Source organism: Ambystoma mexicanum, chromosome 13, assembly GCF_040938575.1.
Source record: "Ambystoma mexicanum isolate Mex_15411 chromosome 13, UKY_AmexF1_1, whole genome shotgun sequence".
NCBI classification, from domain to species: Eukaryota; Metazoa; Chordata; class Amphibia; order Caudata; family Ambystomatidae; genus Ambystoma; species Ambystoma mexicanum.
In genome coordinates this window covers 527,717,587-527,743,018 of record NC_090938.1, presented here as the reverse complement: position 1 = coordinate 527,743,018, position 25,432 = coordinate 527,717,587, and the positions used below count along the sequence as shown (strand labels likewise).

General features: G+C 44.6%; 1 protein-coding gene across 3 annotated transcripts in view; it reads left to right on the top strand.

Moving 5' to 3' along the window:
* The first annotated feature begins 1,432 nt into the window (after positions 1–1,432).
* The window catches only part of ACBD4 (acyl-CoA binding domain containing 4), a 1,158,671-nt gene continuing 1,134,671 nt past the window's right edge, over positions 1,433–25,432 (top strand). Inside the window, exon 1 of one of the 3 annotated variants that reach the window (XM_069634234.1) lies at positions 1,433–1,763. The gene's annotated coding sequence lies outside the window, so the exon portion shown is untranslated. The remainder of the gene's footprint in view (positions 1,764–25,432) is intronic. The other 2 variants (XM_069634235.1, XM_069634236.1) reach the window with 2 other exon arrangements.

Below are 25,432 nucleotides of genomic sequence, written 5' to 3'. Positions count from 1 at the left end.
CGAGTGGGACGGGTATGCCCAGACGTGGGTCCCGTGCCTGCTGGGCCTAGAGACCCAAGCTACTCCTCACTGATGAGCCCCAACAAGGGTGAAACATGTTTGGGGATGCTTGTGGTCTCGTGCAGAAGAGATGTGACCTAGCAGTTCGGGCTGGACTTCCCCTTTTGGGGTGGGGCCAAGCCTGATTTGCATATGGTCTTTCCCCTTCTGTAATGGCTTGGCAGGCGAAGAACGGTGGTCTGGAGGGTTGCCCAGAGCAATACCAGTGGTTAAGATTCATTCTAAACCTTCCAGCCATCGCCTCTTTGGTTTTGCTACTGTTTTTTAAGCAGTCCTACCGCCTACAGATTTGGGTGACAGATCCTACTGCTTTTTACAGTGGCAGGTAATTTATGTGACTGTTAAGGCAGGCTGCAGGACGAAGCATGCAACACATTAATTAGTCTGTCTGTGCAGTGGACTGGTAGGTGATTACTTTGATGGGTGAGACCAATCCACTGACCTGCCAGATACTTGACTCTGTCCTGCACTTTTGCCCGCACAAACCATTAGGTGAGCCAGCAGTGAAGGCCAGTGGCAGAGCGTAACATAATCACACAGCATCGATCTATCAGACTGAGGGTGGTATCAGTCTCCATGTCATTTAGCTTACAACTTACACTGAAGGAATATGTATGTAGGAATATATATGTATTGCCCAGGCTGCTGATACAGAGCAGTGGCAAACATTGCCTACCAGCTCTGTCTGATTACATTCTGTTTAATTGAATTTGGTGTTAATGTACCATTCAGAATTATACATTTTTAACATTTGAACATTTTTCCATGTTGTGCTGTTTTATGGGTTGAGTATTTTAGAATGCTTCAATGGTCCAACAATGTATGTTTTGTATTTTCCTGTGATGTCATGTGAATTATTATTTTTGAAACTTGAAAAATCCTACATCTTTTTGGCCACAGAATGTTGGCAAGTATGCGGGCAGAGCAGAAAAGAGAGCACAAAACATGTGCTACAAAATAGTATAGCTATAGAACATCGACCACAGGAAAATTTTCTATGATAGAAAACTAGTAACATATTCAGGATAAATACACAGTAATGAACCTACTGTGATAAGCAGCAAAGAAGGAAGAGACTGACACATGGTTTTATGTAGTGTGTCCTGCTGTGACTGGCTGGTTCAGAGCCAGATCACGGGCAATTAATTGGAGCTCCATTTCATGTCTCATAAAACTGATGCACTTTGACTTAAAAAGAATTCTTAACGTGTAATTGTTCCCTGTTGCTGGACGAGTAGATACAAAAGATGAATGCATAAAGAAGCCTCCGGTGCTAGCATAGAATCGTGATGAGACAACGTTAGCGCTGGTAGTTGTCCACTGGGGTCTACAAGCCTTTCGCACACAGGACATGTTTATGGAGCGCGTGCGCAGAGTAGAGCTGCGCCTTCTGCTTTTCCGGACGCTATCCTATTGCGCATGTACGCTTATGGCGGGGGCTCGCCGAGGTCAACAGTTCTGCTTAGGCGGCATCAGAAGCCAAGGGAGACCGGTGCTTTTGTGGCCTACAAGCCGGGAAGCAGTGCGGAGCCGTCCCGCGTCCGCTCGTTACGGCGTGGACTGCAGAATGTTCTGGGTGCTCTGGTAAAGAGCCCACGGGTCGCTGAGCGCAGCTCCCCGATCCCCCTCCCTGCCTCCAGTGACATGGTCGCAGGCTGGAAGTTTTGACAGTTGGAAGAGGCGTGACAGCACACACAGCCGCCGTCAGTATCCATTAATCTTATTGACACGTTTAATTTCTCGTTTGCAGATATCAAATTATACCTTGCGCCACCCACATGTCGTCTTTCTATAGATATGGCCGAGACCGCCACCTGTTTATGCAAAAAGTGTGATAGTTTAACTTTTCACTAATGTCGCTCGGAAATGTTATAACTCATGTGCAATGCAAATAATACTTTTTCTTTCAGCCGCTGCACCCTCCCTCTTCGGTGATTCCAAATGGCACTGTTCAGTACTTTAACAGTGTTGTGATTTAAAATATGTGACTTGGTTGGTTGTCTTGTCTGAATCAGAAACCATGATCGTTTGTTAAAGGGAGAGCGCTGCTGGATTGTTGGGACATTTATATTGATTGATTAATAGCACACCTTGATGATGTATGTTATGTTAATAGGATTTATACCTTGCACTGCTGCAATTTCCGTCTAGTGTTGATGCTGCAGATTCTACAGTTTTGGTACTCTACAAATTATTATTAGTATGTAAAATGTGGTAATTTGAACACCAATTGTTTTTAAAATGCTGTCTAACCTAGCTGGGATTGCATGGGGTTTTTACTCCAGAGTGTACATAGAAAATATTGCTTATTTACCCCATCCGTTACTGAAGTCCTTGCAAGAAAGGTTAAAGCACTTTCTGAGCGCTGGGTAGCTGACCGCTTGACCCTTCTTCTGTAGTTACCTAAACCATGCAAGCTTTAGAATTGCTTTCTGTAGACAAACTGGAAGCGGTAAGAGTGTTTGGCAAAACACCCTGTCTTCAGTCAGAGCAATTGAAATCAAGGGAAAGCGCTGTAATTGAACAAGCTATTCATGCAGTACACTAAGATCCATTTCAGCAGTAGCACTTTTTGGGCGTGTTTATGCGCAAAATGGGTTTACAATAATAAACAGTCTTGGACCCAAATGACCGGGCAGACTCAGAGTATGGTAAAGTACTACTTTATTATCGGTTCAATAAAGTAGGGCAACCCGGCGAACAACGAATTGTAGTCCACACACACACACAATGCAGATTGGTTACACAAAGGCTTTCTACCACAATATGCATCGGCTATGACATCATCCTACGCGGCAAACTGTAAAACCTATTGAAAGGAGGGATTGGTTAAGGGAACATATGTACCTATATATTATATAAATGTTAATATCATTACTGGAGGCCCCTTATCTGGTAGGCACGCCTTGAACATATAATTCAGATTATAGCAGAATAACAGCAGCGGATTGGCTTCTGAAACATTGTATACCACACTGCTGCATAGACCCTCATCATTGGTTGGCATTCTCTCCCAACCTTGGACTTTTTGCTGTCTTCTTGCATTGTCCAATGAATAGTCTTATAAAGCAGAATCCCAGCAACACTAACACTATTATTGCTCCAAGTAGTTTTAAGGCATTTGTCAGCCAAGTTGGTTCTCGTCCCTGTTCTCATGGGTTCCAATCTTCATCCACGGTCTCGTCTATTTCATCCACCATTTTCGTATACAGGGTTGACAGCATAGTTATAGCTTCTTTCAGGGTTCCATTTTCACCATCATGCTCAGGTGTGAATGTACAGCAAGTAGGCCCGATCTTGGTGCACATGACTCATTCCATTGCTGTAATTAAGTCTAGGACATACCTGTTCTGGAGGGTCATGAGCCAGATTGCCTTCAGTTCTTCTTTGATCATATTAAATCCTTTTATTGTCATGTTCTTTGTTTGTAGCAGCTCCCACCTAGTGATCTGTAACCAATTGGCTTTACTGCGGTCTGCATTCCTCCCATGATTATAGCTGTAAATATCACTACTGTTCTACTGAACAGTTTATGTTCATCGGGAATGTCAAGATAGGCTTCTATTGATTTTGCTGAGCAATAGATCTCCCTCTTCCGTCGTGTTAGGCTAAGCAATCTCTTCTTCCTCAAGTGTGCATCCATTTCTGGGAAACAGTTAATATGGAGATCACTTTGGGAAATCGCCAATGCAGGAACAAGTATGAGCACCAGGGAACACGTTCCTCACCAATTTTTAGGCACCTGCATATAAGCCATGGAGCCACAGGCCCAGTAGCGATCCATCAGTACAGCAGTTCTTCCATTCATTCCGGGTACTTAGAGTGTCTGCTTGCATCCTTTATTTTCTCCAACTAGAACCAGGCCTTTGTTCCTGAAGCATATTGCCGGCAGTCCTCCAGACAAGACACGTACTAGGGCTTTTTATGCATGAAAATCTTGCAAATACAACAGCTTTATTATTTTCCTGTGTACATTTACACACAAGTTTAGAGCAGAGGGCAGTGCAAAGGTCAGGTTACGTGTCAGGAACCAGAACGCTTCTTTTGATTTTTATCTACATGGATGTAATTGCAAGCCATGGAGAAAAGCCTCTGAAACAGAATGTATTTCTCTGAAGCCTTTCAAAAAAAGAAACGGAACACTGTGATAACAGGAATGGTTTCTTTCCATTCAGTTTCTGCTGTGTTGTGTGTAGATGCATATTTATTTTCTTCCATTTTAGGATTGTATAATTAATAAGATGGAAAACTAAGTTGCAGTTAAGAATGAATCTTTTGTATCAAATTATGTTTTTTTTCCAGTAAAGGGCAACAACCGGTTGTTCCTAGCAGATGCTTCGATCGGAAGTTTCTATTTGTAATCATTCATTATTTAGTTTCCAAATATATCAAAATGACACTGAGAGCTGGGTTCAGGAACAAAGTAGAGTAGTTTATTTCACTCTGTCAGTTTACTTGGCACCTTATTTAACATTGTTCATAACAACAGACACATTTATTATTTCATATAAATTTTGTTTTTTATTCTTAAGTTTAACATTTGTTATGTGCAGAGAAGAAGAAAAAGTGCCCTCATATCACCCAAGTAGTTTAGAACATGGAGGAGGGCTAGTTGTGCAAGAGAGTAAGTTAGGTGCAATAATTAATAGCAGCCTAAACGGATGATCTATGGCCAAAGAGCCGTGATCAAGAAACCAGGGTCTAGTTGTGAAAGCAAAACAGTATTGCACAATTGTATATTTCAGAGTTCCTGTGCTGTGTGCATAATCCTGCAGAGGCAGATCATTTTTACACTTATAATTTAATGTTCACTCTAATTATAAAAACAGTGTGTAAAATTATGAGTATGCACAGTCTAGTTTACATCCATTCAACCTTGCAGTCAATGGGGTACTTTACTATAAATGGTCAGTGGCAGCAGAGTCATTGCTCAAGGGTGAATGATTGGTGTAATGACAATCATAGGTGTTCTAGCCTCTCGAACCTTCAAGACTACAATCAAAAAAATCAAAAACCTGACTCTCCAGGAAGTGCAAGCGCTATTGAAGAACAAACAACTGAAAGTTACATTTGTAATTGAAATAGAAACTCAGCAAAACCTGTCCCTGTGATAGTCCAGATATGTAATTGACTTTATGTTGCACTTAATGAATGGTTCATCCAACATCTAGGGCACTATGATTATTATACCTCCGTCGATACTCAGTTTACCAACCTCTGAAGGATGTTGGCCAATAAGATAGCTCAGCCGGTTGAGCGCTCGTTGCTGCAATCTGTGCCTGATCTCTAGGTTGCAGGTTCGAATCCTAGCAAGGCCAACTCAGCCTTTCATCCTTTCGAGGTCGATAAAGGAGTACCGACTTCGGTTTGGTGATATGTTCGATGTACAGTGCTTTGCCAAAAGTACTATATAAATAATTTCATCATGAGATTAGGTATAGAATTTAGCATGAACCCCTTGCCTCTCTGCACTGTTGTCTCATAACATTGGCATACCATTAGGTAGTTATAGCTCCAGGAAATGCAGACTTTCATTAAACATCAACACAATTCTGCTCTCGAACCTCAAAACACACAATGCAATTCTTGTTTGCTTTATTATGTAGTTGGCTAGGTTTTTGTGTTTTCAACATTTAAATATATACAAGAGAGATCAAATGGCCAGACCTTAGAGAAATAATGCAAGGTGTATTCTGTCACAATGCAGAAAGCTGCCACATGGTAATGATTTCCATACCGTTTTTGCCCACGTCGGCTGAATGTCGCATACATTTCACTCTCTTGCAAAAGAGAAAAGTCATTTTTACTCTCTTGAAAACACATTTACTCTCAAAGTTTAAAAATACTCCCGCCTCAAAGTCTTATCTGCAGCACTGACTGTCGCGTTCTTTATTGGTACTATAGACACCGGTCCTGCTTCATTTTCAACCCATGTTAGTGATTTGGAATACTTGGCCGGTTACTTTAGGCATCCGTTGTTTACAATTTGCACTATTAACACTGATTCTTTCATTAATAAATGCGCACTGAATCCCAACATTCCTTCTTCGAATCCTGTACTGGTGGCAACTCGTCCATATACCAATAGCTGAGGTCCCTCCCAGTATCCTATCAGGGATGAATATATGAGAATTCTGCTCAACCAACCTATGTCTGTTTCCATCTTCTGCATTTTTACATATGCATAATCATATGGAAATGATTTCTTCGATCGCTATGATAGGTTTGCCCATCTTCCTTTGAATTGTCTTCTTGTTGTGCACACTGCTAGATGGCTGAGCCACTTTGCACCATGTGCAGGTATTTCTTTTGCAATTAATATTTCGGCTGCGTTCATGGCATAAGTGATGAGAGAGCATGCATAGCAGCTTTCACCTGACGTTCTCTTCCTCACCTCTCTCATGTGTTGACACTACATGTTATTTTTTTAAATGGGCTGAATTGTCAAGATATGAATTTATACCCTCATTATCTTCCCCAACATCTCTTTTATATCGTGCAATTTGTTCAGAAATATCGGAAAAAATATCACTCGTGCCCTTGTCAGGGATAGAAAGAGATGTCTCATTCTCAGGTATTTCACTTGAAACAATATCTCACGAATTGTAAAAAGCATAAGAAAATACAAACACATAAGGCAAAATGTAGTTGTAAGAACTATTGCCATGGTATTCAAATGCCACATGTTTTCTTTTGGAGTAGCTGGTCTTGTTAGTGTGTGTTTTTATATAATTGAAAATTCCCGTTTTTTATTTTACTGTGTTCACCTTTAGTTATTTTTAGAATGTGTAATTTTTATAACAAAAACTGGATTATGATAGCTATAATAACTTTACGAATAATAGCACTGTTTTTAGGATTTCCCAAAAATGCAGCAACATCTACATGTCACACTAGAGCTGGATAGGTTTGTAATAAGTAAACAAAAACAGCATGCAAAAATGCATGCAACGTAACTGCCAACATGTGTTATGCAATTTTCATGTCGTCTTTTTCAATGTTCAATCTACTTTTAATTCAACTGAGAAAGATCTGCAACAGCTGCAAGTCCATTCATTCCTTATTAGACTTAGGAAATGTCCATTTTGTTCAGATTGTTTTTTAATCCACTGATTCTTTATCCTTGCCCTTGGTAGCTGATCTGGTCAGCATGCGCAGAACCTCTTCTCTTGCTTCATTGTAACCAGGTGGCTGAGGGGTTGGGGTCTCTCCTTTTGTAGAGCTTCACATCATTCAAATGCAGCCAGGCTCTCCTTCCTTGTAACTTTATAGCAGTGGGGGGGTGACCTCCTCTGCTAGCTACGGTCCTTCAAAATGGGGCTTGTTCTAACAAAACATTTAATGAGTACTTGGTCTCCTGGGTACAAACGGGGCTGCTTAAGGGAGTCAATTAAATCAGCCAGTCTGTTATCTCCTCAATCTTCTTCGACCCTTCCCTCCGATTGTTGATCTGTTGAGAAATAAAAGAAACACCAGCAGTCATATTTTTCAAATAATCATGCATCTCATCACCTAATGTTTTTGCTACACTGTAGGCGTCAGTTTTTACTCGAGTGGGAGGAGCAAGAGGTACTCTCAAGCGGCGTCCAGTCACCAACTCGTGAGGAGTAAGGTGGTGATCTGAGCCAGGCTGGTTTCTCAGGGAAAATGGAGCAAGGGGTATGAAATGAAGCCATCCCTTCAGTTATTTTTATTTTAGCTATACTTTCCTTGAGAAACCCTTTTAATCTCTCACAGACGCCATTCACCTGTGGGGGATGGGGAGAGGAAAATGGATGTTTTATACCTAATAAAAGGTCTATCTGTTCAAATAACTCGTTTGCAAAATGCATGCCATTTTCAGACCGCAGGACTTCGCACCTGCCCCATCTAGGAAACGCTTCACACACGAGAAAATTAGCAGTGCATGTGGCATTATGGTGCCTGCATGGATTTACCTCGATCCATCTGGAAAAGGGACATACTACTACCAGCATGTACCTGTATCCATTACATACTTGTAGCATATCCACATAATCTATAGGCAAATACTGAAACTGACCATCGGGCCTAGGGATTGCTCCTTTCACTGTTGGCAAGGTGTGCCCTGCTGTACATTTCTGGCACACAATGCATTTTACAATAAACTGTGCCACATGTTCTAATACATTTGGTGTGAACCAGTCTACTGTGATTGTTTGTAGCAAGACTCTCTCTGGTGGTGTGCACAGGGTAGTGAAGCTACTCCAGCTCCACCTTCAATAATACTAGAGGCATAGCAGGCTTTCCAGTGCTATCCTGTCTCCATAAAGCCTCAGTGGGGGATAAAGAACACCCCCGTCTTTTCCATAGGTCCTGCTCTTCCTGTGGGGCTCGACCTTGTAGCTCAATTAACTGTACAATGGATAACATGTTAAATCCTTCCTGCATCTGCATGCATTGATGTGATCCATGCTTAACATCTTCTAATTTGAAATCAGAAATATTGAAGTATGCTGCTCTTTTTGACTCTACGTTTGTGGCTTCGTTTCTGCAAGAAATTAGGTCCGCCCCTTTTGTATGGGCGGCGTACTTCACCATAGTGGTAGCCAATGGGAGGTTTAGTACTTTAATAAGCTTGCCCAATAGAGACAGAGAGGAGTGCAGTTGGCGTGCAGGAAACTCCACCTATTCCAACATGGCAACCCTGCGTGTTCGGTTGTCGTCACATACGCAGGTAAGAATACACTGCCAAAGAATACACTGCCACTTCGTCATGAAGTGCGGCGATAAGCGTCACTAATTCTGCAGCCTGCGCTGAACAATGTGAAGGCAATCTCGCACTTGTCAGTACTTCAAATTCACAATTTTTTTTAAATGTTCACTACTGCTGTCCCAGTATGCCTTTCACCAGTTGTTTGGTCAATTTCTGAAGAACCATCAATAAAGAGAACCCCCCCCCCCCCCATCTTAGAGCGTTTTTCTCTAACATGGGGAATATCATCATAAAATTCAGTATACGATGTGCAGTTGTGTACATAGTGATTCTTTCCTACTCGTTCTGCTATGAATGTCGCTGGATTCACTATTCCACATCTAACAATTTTGACTGCCGGATTCGAAATAGTCACTTCGTATACAGATGCTCTTTGTGTAGTCAATGTACTTTTGGGTTTCTCCAAAATGACAAATGGGGAGTGCTCGACAAATAATGTTATTGAGCATCCCATTGTAATACTGGTAGCATTTGCAATTGTGAAAGCAGCAGCTACTAAAGCTTGTTTGCAAGGATAATGTCCTTTCATTACTGGGTCTAGAATCCCACTATAATAAGCTAGTGGTTTGTGTCCATGTCCTAATGTCGTCTTCTGTGTAATTACTGCTATCATCACTTCTCCATTTGAATGTGAGAATAAGTAAAACTCTTCACTATATGCTGTTGTTCCTTAACAGTGGGGCTGTGCAAACTCCCTTTTCAATTCTTCAAATCCTTCATTAATGTCATCTTCCGGGCTAAATGTAGAACGTAGGTCTCTGCTGTAACATCACCGGAATCTCATTTTAGAATTGCATAACCCTCAAACCCCCCCCCCCCAAGAATATAAAATAACAATCAAATTATATAAATGAATGAACATACAGAATACAAATAATGAGAATTATCGGTTCTTCCATGTGTCTTGAGCACGGTTTCAGCATCCCAGTCACTACACCAGCCATTATATCCCTCTCTCAGACCCCATCAGGTACTCAGCTCTGCAACAGGTGCTTCAGAGTTTGTGGTCTAAAGAACATCTGTTCCCTGTCCTGCACATTGTCAAAGAACGGGGCCCAGGTGTGGGAAAATCGTGTCATATTTCCTGTTATGTGTGCAGTGAGTTTCTCCACTGCAGCGATTTCCCAAACCTTGATCCACCAGTACGATGAGATCGGCCCCTCTTTTGTTTTCCAAAATCGTGCTCGATTGAGTTTTGCCGCCAGCAACATCTGGCCTATTAGGTCTGCTCTAGGCCCTGAAGCTGGGTACTCCCTGTCCTCTGGTACTCCCCTCCCACCCCCTCTGGAGCATGCCTCGGGGGCTCAACGGGAGCGACGCCCCAGTGATGTCCTTTTATTCTTGACTTCATTTCCTGCCTATAGGTTTGGATCACTGGGCATTGCCAGCCCATATGAAGAAAGTCCCCCAATTGTCCACTTCCGTGCCAGCAGCGATCTGGGTAGTCTGATGATATCGCATGCAGTAGTTGCGGTGTCATGTACCCACATTCCTTATACCCGGTGCACCTGGAGATTGTGTTAGTTCGGGCCCATATTCGTTGTTCGGAGTCAATGGGATTTCCACCCTACATCTTCCTCCCATCGTTTCATATATGAGAGTTTATCCTCAGGTTGGGCTTTGTCTGGTAGGCGATGACGGCGGGTAATCCTGTTGGTGCTTTGCCCCTCTGCCCCTCAGTGAGCTGAAATTCAATTCCCTTTAGAGGGCGTGTGCCCTCCTGCATTACTCTGCGAATGGAAACCCAATGTCTAATTTGACAATACAGGAAGCGTTCTGATTCAGGAAGTGTACATTTGGTTTCGCATTCCAGAAATGTGAGGGGGATGCCATCTTTATATATATCTTTAAGTCTTAGACGACCCCAGAGATTCCCAGAAGATGAATGACTCCTTCGCCATGCCTGGTGAGAACTGTTCCGTAATACTGGTGTTAGTGGTCCCAGGTCTGTTTTGATTCCCAGGCGTGCACAGACCTTATCCCAAGTGATGAGAGAAGTGTGTGTGGGTTCAAGCAGGCCAGCCCTGGGACATCTTGTTAAAAAGGGCAGGTGGGCTAGAGGAATTTCACTCAGGTCCTGCTCCATCCCCTTCGGCTTATTTTCATCTATTGCCCAGACAAGCATTGGTGCGATCTGGGCTGTTTGGTAGTACCTGTGCAGGGATGGGACTTCCATTCCTCCTAACTCTTTCGCTCTGAGGAGTTTTTGTTGTGAAATTCTAGGAGTTTTCCCTTTCCAAATGTATCGCCCGATTGCCCTTTGAAGATCTGTCAATTCGTTGTTGGGAATAATGATCGGTAAAGTCTGAAAAGTGTATAAGAGCCTGTGCAAGATTGTCATTTTGACTGCAGTCACCCCCCCTAGCCACAATATTTCTTGGATTTCCCATCTTTTCAAGGTGGCTTTTGTTTCCTTCCATGGCTGCGGGCTATTGGCCCCATGGAGGACCCTATATGTGTTAGTGATACGTACCCCCAGTTCTGTGAATTTGTTTTCCACCCATTTGAACTGGAAGGCTGATTGTAGTTCTAACTGGGTGTCCTGTGATATCCCTATTGACATGCCTATTGACTTCTGGTGATAGATGCGGAATCCGGAGACAGCATATAACTCATCTAGAAGGTCTAGCACGGGGGGGAGGAGGGGTGTTCAAATGTTTGGGATTTTGTAGGAAGCGGATGACATCATCCGCATACAGCGCCACTTTGTGTGTTCCCTGCATATTCTGGGCCCTGTATGAGGGGGCTATTCCGAATTCCTTGTGCTAGCAGTTCTATGGCTAATGCGAAGACCAAGGGAGACAGCGGGCACCCTTGACTTGAACCCCTGTCCAAGGGGATTGGGGCTGAGTTGTTCCCATTAAGCCTAATCGTAGTGGAGGGGATTTGGAGGTTCGCAAGGATTAGCCTGCTGATATTTGGTCCGAATCCATATGTAGGTAAGAGGGCTTGTAAGAAGTCCCAAGCCATGCTATCAAATGCATGGTGAGCATCTAGAGATATGAGCGATAATCCCCTCGGGAGTTTTGGGGCCATTGCTATTGGGTCTACCACCCATCTGATATTGTCATGGGCCCCTCTATGCTTGATGAACCCTGTTCGATCTGCGTCGATTACATGTGGGAGTACTTCATTCAGCCTTGTGGTCAGGATTTTACTGTACAGCTTAGCATCGGTATTCAATAGGGCTATTGGACGATAAGAGGTGCAGTCCTCCGGGTCTTTCTCTGGCTTCAGTAGCAGGGTGGTTTCAGATTCAGCCATGGAGTTAGTCACCTTTCTGGAAGTGGATAAGGAGTTGAAAATGGCTGTGAGATGTGGGGTCAGTGGCCCACAAAGGTTTTATTGAATGTATTAGTGAATCCTTCTGGGCCAGGGACTCGCACCCCCACCCTACCCCAGAGAGGGATTGTATTGCTTGAGTGACTTCTTGGGTTGAGATGGGATTTTCTAATGTTTCTCTCATTGCCTCTGGGATTCAAGGGAGCTTGGCTTGCTTAATGAATTCTCAAATTCGAGTGGGATTCCCTTTATATGAGGCGGAGGCGTTCTTGAAGAAATCCTCCATGACCTGTGGCTTCCCCATTTCCGTGGTTACCCTCTGCCCTTCCCCAGCTCTTAGGGCCCCTGCATGATTGCAGGTAGTCATCTTCTTGAGTTTTGCCGCCAGAAGTATATTTCCCTTATTACCCCTGGCGTAATAGAATTGCTTTATCATAAGTAGTGATTGTGCAGTTTTTCCCATTAGGTGGGTTTCTAAGGCCTGTCTACCTATCCTAAGATCCTGTAATGTGCGTCTGCTGCCTTTTATTGGTGTGTGCCTTTTCTTTTTCCTGCACCATTCCTTCTAGTTCATTGCTGAGTAGCCGCTGATTCCTACTCCAAGATATTGTTTGGCCTATTATGACCCCTCTGAATACTTCCTTCCCTGCATCCCATATGGTGTGGATGGCGATACCCTCAGTCATGTTTTCTCAGAAATAGTGGGTTATTGCTTCCTCTATCGCTGTTCTCACTACTGTGTCCCCAAGGATATTTTCATTAAATCTCCAGGGGGGGTTTTGCCGTGAGGTGCCTTGCTCAAGATCAATTTCTAATTGCACCGGGGAATGGTCGGTAAGCGCCTTGGCCAAGGTTTCCATAGTGTTGACTAATGGAATGAGGGTGGGAGAGACCAAGAACATGTGAAGTCTGGAGAAACCCCTGTGAACTGCTGAGTAAAATGGTATCCCCTTTCCCCTGGGTGGGCAAACCGCCATGCCTCAATTAGTGTTAGCTCCCTCAGTAATGTGGTCATGGCGCAATAATTGGATTTAACATTATTAGTAGGGGCCAGTGTTTTATCCATAGTAGGCTCTACAACATAGTTGAAGTCCGCTCCCAATAGTACCTCGCCTTCCATGAAGCTCCCCAAATTCCTGGCAAATCACTCTAGGAACTCTGCCGGTTTTCGTTTGGTCCGTAGACCACCCCAAGTGTGATTTTACGATTTCCCAGGTCTCCCTTAACATGCAAGTATCTCCCCTGCGTGTCCCTCTGGACTCCCCGTGTTCGTAATGGTAAACACTTCCAAACCATTATACCTACCCCCTGTTTTTTTAGGTCACAGTTTGCAAAGTATGCTCGTGGGTACCCTTTACAGATCAGGCGTTTGCCGTTATCTTTTAGCAGGTGAGTCTCTTGGAAGAATGCCAGGTCTGTCTCCAAGGAGGAGAGTCGCTGGATGAGAGCTTTCCGCTTTACTGGCGAGTTAAAACCCCTCACGTTCATGGTCAGACATTTTGTGTTGGGGGCTTCCACCATGTAGTGTGCCCGTTTGTGTTAGATTCATCCTGTTGGGATTTGAAGTGAATTTGCCATCATGTAGTGGTAGGTTGCGAAATTCCTGCCCAAGAAGCCTATAATTTGGGAAATGCTATGAACTGTGAACCAAAAGTGAGAACAGTAATGAAAAAGAAATAACTAGACCCAAACCAAACACGAACCATATAGCACAGGTCGGTCCTCCTGTGCAGCAGGGGATCTATCATTTGGGATGAAAGTTGATTGGACGCCATTCTTTCAGTGCTGTGTAGTCTCTGTCATGGTGTGTGTGTGCCCTCCCATTTATCGTGTATAGGAGCAGCCATCTCTTATTAGAGGAGCTGAGGTCTGATCCCATATGTCGTGCAGTGCCTCCAGCTTGTATTGGATGTGAAGTTTCTTGGGCATCATCATTCTTTTCCCACGTTGCGTGCTGACTCTGAAAACTTCCTCCGTCTCTGTCTTCTCAGTTTATCTCTATCAGCCCAGCCCTGACTTTTATGCAGCTCTCCTTTTGGCAGAGTACTTTTATGGCCCGTTCATCAATTCTGATACCTCTTCTTCGGTTCTGATTGCGTATTTTTGGTTTTGGAATTCAAATAGTAGCTTGCAATGGAACCCCCATCAGTATTTGACCTTCTGCGCCTGTAGCCAGGCTGCCACGACATGCATTTCCGCCTGTTTGCAAGGGTGCGTGGTGCCAAGCTCTGGAATAACGAGATTTGCTTCCCTCAGAACTGCACCAGCTATTTCCTTCAAGCAGCCGCCATGATCTGTTCTTTTTGCTGGAAGAAAAGGACTTGAGACAAGACGTCCGGTAGGAGGTTGCAGCGCTGTCATTGCGCAGTGTAGACCCTATCTGTCCTGTCTAGTTCCATCACCGTTGAGTCTGGGAGTTCGAGGAGTGTCCGGAACAGATCCTTCACATAGTCCACTATTTCCTGGTCTGGAATTTCCCTCGGTATTCCACGTATCCTAATATTGTTTCTTCTAGCACGGTTTTCAAAGTCTTCCTGCTTAGCCCAAATCATTTCCAATTGTTCCTCTATACCGAGTACTCTGTTGTTAAGTTCAGCCTGGTTGTGAGCCTGTTCGCACAGTGGACCTCATTATGAGTTTGGCGGTAAGGCAACAAAGGCGCCGGTATTGCTACCGACACCGTTTGTACCGTACCGTCATACTAGGGGTTCTGCTTGCGGGTCCCCTTGCAGCCACCAGGTCTGACCTGGTGGCTGTACTGGCTCCCGTGAGCAGAACTTGATGGTACCAACGGTACTGTTATTGATGGTACCGTTGCTACCACCCTCCCCATTCCCATTGAGCCCTATGGGGGCTCAAATGGGAATGGGGATGTACCGGGCCCGGCACCCGCGCAAGGGGAATTACCGGGTCCGCAGAGGTCGGAATGACCCAGTGATTCACCCTTCGCGGGTGCCGGACCCGGATACAAGTTTGGTGGTAGCCTTGCAGGTATGACCGGCAAAGCTACCTCCAACCTCGTAATGAGGCCCGGTTTGTCCTCCACTTCATTTACCCTCCTTTCCAGCCCCATTTTATGGGAGTTCAGGTCTGCGACTTTTCTGAGCATTGTTTCTTTAGTGTCCTTGATCTCTTTAGTGAGGTCTTGCTTCAGCAGAGAGAGCATATCTACTAAGTCTTCTTTTGTGAATGATGCTGGTGTCGGAGTCCCAGGTGGTGGTGGGTGGACCTCTACCTGGGTTTCCTTGAGGTTCTTCTTTCTCCCTTTCTTGGATGCCCAATAATGCATTGATGTTTCCCGGCCCCACCTTGAATTTAGCTACTCCCTTTGACATTGTGCACCCTGGTATTCATTTGCCTGATGATGCCCGAGTACTCGCTCACTCGAGGGCCAGAACTGCTGGATGGGCTGGTCCGATAGGACAAAGCGTAAGCTTTATTTCTCCCAGTATTGTAGAATGCGTGACTCTGGAGGAAGGGGTGGTTTCTGTATTTTGGGATTACAGGGCTAACAAATCCCATGGCTGGGACAGCCTTTTGGTGCAGCTTATATTTCTGTGTGCTTTTGGCCGCTTTTCCGTTGGGTTCTCACTCTGCCAAGCATCATGGGCTCCTTTTGCACTTTAAATTTGTGTGTCGCTTTGCTTTGGGCTGCTTTCCCATTTAGTTTGACCGGCGTTATGGGTTCATTTGCACTTTGTCTATACAAGCTGCTGCGTTAAAGAGGCAATCACCACCGCGGCCTACGAGGTGTCTAGGCTCCACATGCGATGGCTGCCGCAGGTTTCCTTCCAAGTTCAACGGCTGCTATGCTGTGCTGTGTCCGCCCGCACCGGCTCAGGCTGGTGCCTGTATTGCACGGGGATCAGCCGCTTCACTCCATTCCTCGCCTGCCCTCCCACTCCTCCTTACTTGTGGGTTCACGCCAGCTCGCCCGCTGCACTCCGTGGAAGCCTGCTGTCACCAGAGCTTCAAGGACTTACAAACAACTTTTCACCCAGGCTACCTCCAGCTCCGGTCATGGGGATTTGACTGCCGCCCATCCTCCGACACACTTTACGCCACTATTAATTCAGATCTGACACAGATCTCGAACACACTCCGCCATTAATCTCCTGGGGGATACGGGAGAAGACATATTAAGCGGCCATTTCTCAGCGCCCCCTAGCAGTCCATCTTCCTTGAGGCCTTTTAAGAGTGGTTGAATATATGTACTGTAGTCAAAAACCCAGGCCCTACAATAATTACATAAAACGAAAAAACAAAAAAAAATAAATAATACATTCGGCAAACTCTTTTTGACAAAATGGTATGTCGAAAATATGTTTTTGAAAATATGACCGGATACTGTCTAGAAACGCTTTGTTTCCCTTACTGTCTCAGGTTTCGGAGGTCTTATGATTGCCTCTGTTCTTTCGGGTGTCACTTTTCTCCTCTCTTGAGAGTTGAGCTGTCCTATGTACAGGACCTCTTCCTGACGATATTGTAGTTTTTCTTTGTCTAGCTAGTAATGTCATTCGTCAAAATGAGTCCTCCCTGAACCTTTCCTCTATCTCACTACACACCAAAATGTCATCCACATACTGAATTATCGTGCTATCGAGTTGTACATTGCTCATGTCCATCTAAAGGACCCTATTAAAGGTTCATGGGGACTCGCAGTACCCCTGAGGCAGTCTTGTATGTTTCAGGTGCGGATTTCTATAGGAAAACAAGGTCAAATCCTGTGAGTCTTCATGAAGGGGAATTAAAAAAGAACTCATTTTTTTAATCTATCACAGTAAAATAGTTGGTTTTAGCTGTGATGTTACATAATATTGTAACATGGTTCGGACCAAATAAAACTCTGCTTCAAATATATTGTTTAGGGGACGGAGATCCTGAATACATCTCCATGACCCCCCCCCCCTCCTCCAGTTGATTTCTTCACTGGATACACAGCCGTGATAGATGGGGATTCTGATGGCACGAATATTCCCTGCTATATTAAAGCGGAAATGGTCTTGAATATGCCTTCCTCTGCTTCTCTAGAAATAGGATACTGTTTTGCATGCAGCAGAATTGCTCCTGGTTTAAGCTTGATCTTCACTGCACCTGCTCCGCTCAATAGATCCACATCATATAGACTATTAGTCCACAAGATGCTTGGCACGTTCTCTAAGTCTTCCTGAAAAAATGACAGTTTTTTTTTTTATACCGCCATTCTCTGTGGCATTTCTCTATTCTCCATTCTCATCCAATAAGTAAGACTTATGAAAAATACTAATTCATCGTCTGAATATTAATCTCTAAACAAGTCATCTGTCAAATCTGTCAAACTGTGTCCTTCCTTAAAGGCTATCACCGTTCTCCGTGCTCTTCCCTGATCATCTGTCCCATGAACAACAAACCTCTCTCGATTTATGATATGTCATTTATAACGGGCCTGTACATAAGTGTTTCTAGGCGCGACAAGACAAGAAGGGAGAAATAGAAGGAGGACAAACCGCGATCTTACTAGGCCTTGTGTCATTCAGATCACGCAAGTGCAGGGAAAAGGGGAGGAGAGAAATGCCGATGGGGTGAGGGGGCGAGGAGAAGTGCGGGTGACTCAATAAGTGCTGCCAGAGGGTGGCTCTTAAGTGCAAAGAGAAGGGGCTGTAGGGTTACAGATACAGATCCTTTAGTGCTGAGGGAGCCCGGAGGCAGTGCAAGGGCAACTGGACATGCAGGAGCCTGGGCCAGAGTTCAGGGGGCCAAGTGATCAGTGTGCAGAGCTATCAGGGATATTAGCAGGGGAGAGGAAGAGAGAAAGCGGAAGTGAAGAGGAAGGTCTTGAGTTGCTTTTGGAACCAGAGGAAGTTCTGCTCAAGTTTGAGAGAGGCAGGGAGGCTGTTCCAGAGGAAGGCCCCAGCCGAGGAACAAGATCTGCCCCCCGTTCTCTGCTTGGAAAAGCATCTGACCCTCTGAGAATTGGAGGTGGATGAGCAGAGAGCTCAAGAAGGAAAGTGTTTAGGAAGAGAAAGTTCGAGGTAGTGCGGTCTCAGGCCCCAGAAAGCCTTGTGGACGATGAGAAAGGTCTTGAATTTGATACTTGTAGCCACAGGGAGCCAATGCAGAGATTTCAGAGCTGGAGAGATACGTTCCCTGGGCTTCAGCCCAAGGACAAGTCTGGCAGTCGTGTTCTGGATGAGTTGTAAAGGTCGAAGAGTAGAGACAGGCAGATGTAGGAAGAGGCTGTTGCAATAGTCCAGCCTGGAGAGGACCAGGGCTCTATAGACAGTGCACTTCTGGGGGAAAGTGAGAAAAGGCACTGTTGCTGCTTCTAGCTCTGTGGGAATGACCTGCCCACCCTCATCATCCATAGGTATTTTTGGTCCAAATATTCATCAGGTATTCTCAATATTTTCCCTGTCCGTCCAGGAAGCCATGACAAAAAAATATTTACTCCATCCAAAATATTTCTGGTTCTAAAGGAACCCCTCCCAATGCTTTCTGGCCTGTAAAGGCTAATGCAAATTCTCTTGCGTTCATGTAGTGTATCCCTGGAGTCGAACACACTATCCCTTTGTTAGTAAAGGATATTGGGCCTGATTACGAGTCTGTGCCGGAAAAACCGGCAGGCTACCGCCAGACCCGAAATACCATTCCGCCTCCGTGATTGCCGGAATCACTGGGGAATTACAACCCCGATGACCTGGTAATTCCGGAGGCGGAATTCCGTAAATCCCCATTCCCATGGAGTCCCATAGAACTCCATGGGAATGGGGACAATGGAAACACTGGTTCGGTCTATGACGGAGCCGGTGTTTCCATTTCTGCCTGCAGGCGGGTGGCCTTACTCCCGCCAGGTCAGACGTGGCGGGAGTGACACCTCCCGCCTGCAGAACTCGGAATCAGCCAGTCCAGAAACAACGGTGGCAGCGGATTTACCGCCACCGTTGTTTCCGGACCGGCTGACTCATGAGGAGGCCCATTGAAGTTTTGTCATCAAGTTACGTCCTAATATGTTAACTGATGTCTTCCGAGAGTATAGTAGTGGCATTGACACGTCATGTTCACCTATAGAAATTGGTAATTTGTCATTTAAAGAAACCATACTTGTAGCTCCAGAGAATCCCTGTGCATTCATGGTGATCCCAGACATTGGGTATTTTCCCTCTCGAACAGAGGAACTAGTTGCTCCCGTGTCCACAAGGAATGACAATGTGTTGCCTTCTATCGTCAGCCCGACCCTTGGTTCCTCTTGTGGGTCTGGTGTCACAGATAGTACTGAATACATCAAGTCGCTCTGTGTGCCTTTATTGTGGGTATAAATTCATCCCTGTGACCGTAAAAGGATTGCCTCCCCACTAATGTCACACTCCCTATCCTGGGTGTAGAAGCCTGTGGAGCTCCTGTGTTTGCTTTCCATCGTGACACTGTTGCTTGCTGCACCAGTGTGTACTATGGTTGCTGTGCTTGTGTTTGTCATGTCTGCATAGGTGCTTGCTGTGGTTGCCCTTGTGGTGACTGCATTTGCTGTGGGACCTGCTGTGCTTGCTGTATTTGTGGCTCACTTGTCTGATACTGTGTGAGATCTAGGGCATAATATTCCTGTGATTCTATATTGTACTGCAGAGAAAAGCCCAACCCCCCTCCTGGAGCTTGCCAGTTCTGATGCATGCCTTTTCCTCTACTTCTACATGTCCGGGCTATATGCCCTATTCTCCCACAATTCCAGCATTGCTGTGGCTGTTCCCCATTAAATCATCCTACCCTTCAGGGTTTTGAAATCCTGCTCACCCTCTTGGTGCATTCCCTCTACCTCTTGGCCAAAAGTTGTACCCACTCTAATCCATAGGGTGCACTACATTGCTTTGTTGCACTGACTGTGCTTCGTGTTTGGGCACGCCTTCACCACTTGTCAATACTGCTCCTTCTGAAGTCAATGTTGACATTTTTTTCAGAACTAACTTTGTTTACTCCTGCTAACTGTTATCCACTATTTTCTTATTTTTCTCTTGTGTAGCAATCGACAATGGTGTGCAATAGTCAACTGTATTTCTGGCCATAGCTTTGCTTCCATACCTACCTGTTTCTTCATCTGCTGTTTCACTGGCTCGGGCAGTCCCTGACATAAAATATGATAAAATAATGCCACTGTTTTATTCCACGCCATGTTCTTGAATAAAGGTAACAGGATCTTCGTCCGCTCCCATTTTCCTCGTCATAATCGCACCCATGTCTGATGTGCCAGGACACTGGTCTCTAAGCACCCTGCATATATTTTCTCTGCAATTATTAAACTGCGCTGTATCATGTGTCGTATTCTGTGCAGTTACACTTGCATACCCTGCTCATCTCCAAATGTCGTCGGCTCTCTCCCCTAGAATAGCTGCCAGTAGGCCTTTTTGTCACCCACTGCTAACCTCATTCTCTCTAATTTAGAATTCCATGTTCCCCCACCTGCAGTCAAACTAGGTAATTTACATTTGAGATTTTCTTTGTCCGTATGTGGCCATGGAATATATTTTGGTCGTCCTCCCCGTTCTCTAATAACGGGACTTGTGTAAACCCTGCCTGCCCCCCTCGACTCTAGGTAGGGCTGCGTGGAGAGGGCACAGAATCACAAGTCTTGAGTTACGATGAGAGGCGCCTCAGGAGTTCGGCCTAGCGCTTTGACAGTTCGCTGAGTTCTGCTCCCCTTGTCATAATTGACAAAAATGCAGCCAGAAAATATTGTGTAGTTCGTTTTGATGAAGCATTGCTCAAAAATATGGAGCTGATACTTGAAGGTAGCAAGTCAATATATTTATTATCACTTTTGTTCTCTACCAGCTTTGATCATCATTATGCCTGCTATAATAACAGCAATAAAACGTAACATACTATCATATATATGGAAAGCCTTATTGCATAAGCTGAAAACATGATTGGCGTCTAACAAAGAGTAAGTACATTTCATCATTTTTAAAACACCAGCTTGAGCAATCTTGGGGTTCATGTTATGTTGTCTAAGCTATGTTATGGTATGATCATGAGTGAAGTGACATGATAATGCACGCCTTCAGTCTCACATATGCAAAGAAGTTCCACCAGCACACTTAAACTCACGATTTCCAGGCCTTGCTGTTCTGCATGCAAAGTGACCACGGGGACCTGCTGCTCTGACCTGCGATCAAAGGCTCTTCCCACCCCCAGGATCTGGTTTGCTCTCTGCTCCCTGCTGCTGAGGTTTTCTTAGCCTTAGTCTGTTGTGCTTTTTATATTGACACGCGTGACTTAGTATACATATACTATGTGCGTCATTTCCTTGTCTTGGACAGAACGTCTACAGTCTGAACCTGCTCTTGAGCTTTACTTTTGCATTGCACACACAATTTACCTATGAGAAAACTCAAGTGACTGCACTGTCTTTGCTTCTTGATTATTTCCATCAGAATGCATGGGCTTCCGCTGGACGACCAAGCAAAGCGCAGTGTTCTTTTCTGGCCTATTGCAAATGCCATTATATTGGATGCATTTTCTGAAGGGGTTTTGGCGCGACAATTGCTTTGGACGCTTTAACTGCACCTGTGTATTTTTGTACCCTGCTTCCTGTCTCTGGATGCTTAGCAGTGCAGAAGCATCTCTTGACTCTGCTACAAGCTCATCTAAAACAGGAAGCCACCACTTGTGGTTGGCTTTCTTCTGTTGGAAAAGGGGAAACTGTTCGCCTTTAGCTGACTCTAACGGCACATGTTTGTGAGTCTAAAGTTGGTGTCTGATGATGTCCTTTGGAAGCCAAGCTCGCATTGTATGTGAATGCGTGCTATTTGCCAACAAACATCCATAGCTTATTACTTTGATGGTGTCGGCACCACGTGTATTTTAAAGGCATTAAGCCGTTGAAGACAAGAGGCTGCTATTCTGTGGTTAGGAAGGGGAATCTATCATGTCTTGTTAATTGCCTTTGCTAAAGCCACGGAACAAGCTATGCGCTTGCTCTTTGCTGAACCCACAAGCGTTATTCATCAATGGCAATATATTGTCTACAGTAAATGTCTAACTTTGTCTTCTGACACTAGGCCTTGTGCAGCCGTGTACTTTGTATTCTGTGGCACAGCTGTCTCAGCTTGTTCATAACATTTGTAAATCATGACAGCGGGGCAAGACATCTAGAATCCCCAATAAAGTGATGATGGGAGGTTCACAATTGTGGGTTTGGGGGTGCCAAACCTACGGAAATATGCAGAGGCAGCCCAACTCACACATATATTGACGTGGACCTCTGAAGCTCCAACACCAAAATGGATGGAGATTGAGCAAACTCAATGCTCTCTCTGCCTCCGTTTTCTGCCGTTTCTCCCACACAACATGAAAACAATGGCCGTTCCTACTCTCATCGACTAAGGTTACCTTGAAACTCTGAGACGAGGCATTAAAAGGAAAGAGGATTCTTGGGGGCATAGGCCCACTTTCCCCAGTCTTTGGCAACCCCACCTTTAACCGGGCATGCCCGTAGGAGCTTTTCGGAAACTGGAAGCGGGGGGGTTTATACACATTGGCACAACGATTTGAGGGGGGGGCAACGCCACACATTTGAAGATTGCAAAAGGGAATTCCACCTGTCAGGTACACATCAACTCGTACTTCTGCACGATGCGAATGATGTTATTTCACGACCCGGAAGTTGGTAATTACAAAGGAACGTGTTATTACAGATGTAAGTCATCTATATTAAAATAGTGAATTATGGAACGCAGAAATAATGTACAAATTGCCACAAAGAGATAAGCGAGTGATGGTTGCATTTCATCAAATTAGCGTTCCGTTTTTAGAAATCATCTCAAGATGGCGCCTACAATATACAGGAGACACAGGGAAGACTTCATTTCCGATGAAGCACAATCGTTTCCCGGGCAACAGCGTTTCCAAGAATAACAGTCTGAAGATACCTGCGTCTGTTTCCAGGAGTACATGGAGGCTGCTCTCCAACACGATGCACGGATAAGGCGTTAAAAGAAAGGAACAGAAGACACTGGAACAACATTACAGTGTGCAAATGTGGAGTTTAATGAGACGAGTGGCTTAAACGCGCAGACGAAGCGCAGCAAGTAAGTTAGAATGCAATTGATGTTCAGACCGAACCGCGGTTGCTTTTTCAAAATATGAATATCATCCCACTATCTATACAAAGATACCATTAGGAAGTGGCTCAAGGGTCTAAACTGATACACACATGATTCACAGATGGGACACCCATGTATGTCAACAAACAGAAGGGACACCCATGTATATCAACGAACAGAAGTCACTGATAGAGAAATGAATATAATTGAGCTCCAGACATCTACCCACGGAGGCAAACTGCCACACAACGTTAACATCAGAACCACTGCGAAGACGGTGAGTAGACAGAATTGTATACTTTGCAAATCAAGATGCAAATACCGTGGAGTGGGACCCAGCGCTTATTGTTGAGCGAGTGTGTCCCACTCATGGTACTTAAAACGTATAAAAAATGTTTTTTGAAGCATGCAGTAAAATATGCATTCCCCCACTAGGTTTTAATCCAACACACTGTGGAACTCCAGCAAATGCAAGATTGCATCAAACACTATAGAATCCTTTCCAGTTACATGAGGATATCTAAAGGACACAGGTCAGTCCTTTGGTTTTGAAATAGAATGAGTAACTCAAATCAATAAGATTGAATACTCTACACGAGACTGAAACGCATTTATCGTATTTACTTCCAGAGAACTGAATTGGAGAACTGTACCTGATTAAGGGCTAGTCCCGAAACGTGTCGTACAATGTTTGACTTCAAACTGAGAAAAGATCAATGTTTATATTAAATATGAAATGAATTTTCAGTGTTTTATGTACAAATAATCAAATATTAATTACTGAAACCGTTCACATTGAAAAATAGCAAATTAAATTGTGTTGAATTTACAATCACTTTATTTGGTTTCAAATCATAATGTATAATTCTTGAAAAATATAGATACATTGATATATATATACTACCATTGTAGCATCTTTAATTACTTCAGTTATATAAGTGATCATCACGAAGTTCCATAAGGCTAAAACTAACATGGTCAGACAAAAGTGTGCCCTGTGTTAGCCCACCTAATCCCAGGTGGACCATTCTCCTTCTTAATTGTTATAAAGGTCTTGTTGCCGAGACCCACACAGGAGCACCTAAAACCAATTAATCCTAATTGAATATTGAAACAGTTTACTCGAGTGCATTTCTGCCTCCTCACACATCACCTTTTAGTTGGATACCTAACAGGGATTTTCGAATGAGCACCCACGTGGTGCTGGACCACTCTGTCTATGGTATCGTATATTAGCTTCAAAGTTCAGTCACTCATCTGCTGTTTTAATTATATACGTGTTGCTGGCCACATACGCTTCATACACTGTTCTCTTCAATTCTCTTTATACATTGTTGCTGCTTGGAACCCTGGTTTCCACACAGACCGGTTTGGTATCAGTCTCCCCAACTCACCGGCTGTGCTGACCTAACTGGTGCTGCTTTGTTGTAGGAGCCAAGGGCAATACCACAGCGGCAAACGATTCTCCCCGCCTTGGCTATCGACGCGGGAGAGCCCCGGGTACCTCTGACACACAATGCAAGTCTCTTCACCTTTGATTCCAGGTTTTACATTTCTATTCTCGAAGGCTCAAAGTTACGGTCTTCCGGTGAAAACATCAAGGGCACTTCCCTCCTTGGTATCCTCTTCGGTCTTGCTGTCTTTTGCCATGTTGGAAATGTTGTTGCCATCTTGGAACTGCTGCTTCCTTGTGTGCTTTGCTTTGCCTTGCGCGCAGTGTGCTTTTCGTGCTCCACTTTTTATCTGTGTGAGGAAGTGTGATGGAAATCAGGTGTGTGTAATGATCAGTAATTGCTTGACCCTGACTGACCATTATATTGGGACACGTCAGGTATACGGCTCGGGGATTAGTCCGTTTTCTCTCACAGTGAGCTGTCCGTGAAGTATTTGTGTCGGAAAAGGGGGCAGAGTTGAGTTGCTAAGTATCCTTCCTGGTAGGATGGGGTAAAGGTGTTACAGGGAAGAGGATACCTCGTCTCACCATCCAGTGTCCCACTTGCTCTCCCCAGCGACCCCTCATCCAGGTGATCCTCCCGCATTGGTCCACCCCAGGAACTGGATCCAAAAGCGATGGCCGTGTCCTGGCCACCTGGATGACAGATCCCTGGGGACTAGAGGGTGAGACCACCTTCAGGTTTCTCACAATGTTCCCCTAACCAATCCCTCCCCTCAATAGGTTTTACTGTTTGCCACGTAGGATGATGTCATAACTGACATACATTGTGTTAAAGAATAACCGAGAGTGTCTGAGCTCCATTTTGTACGGTCACCAGATTTCCCTACT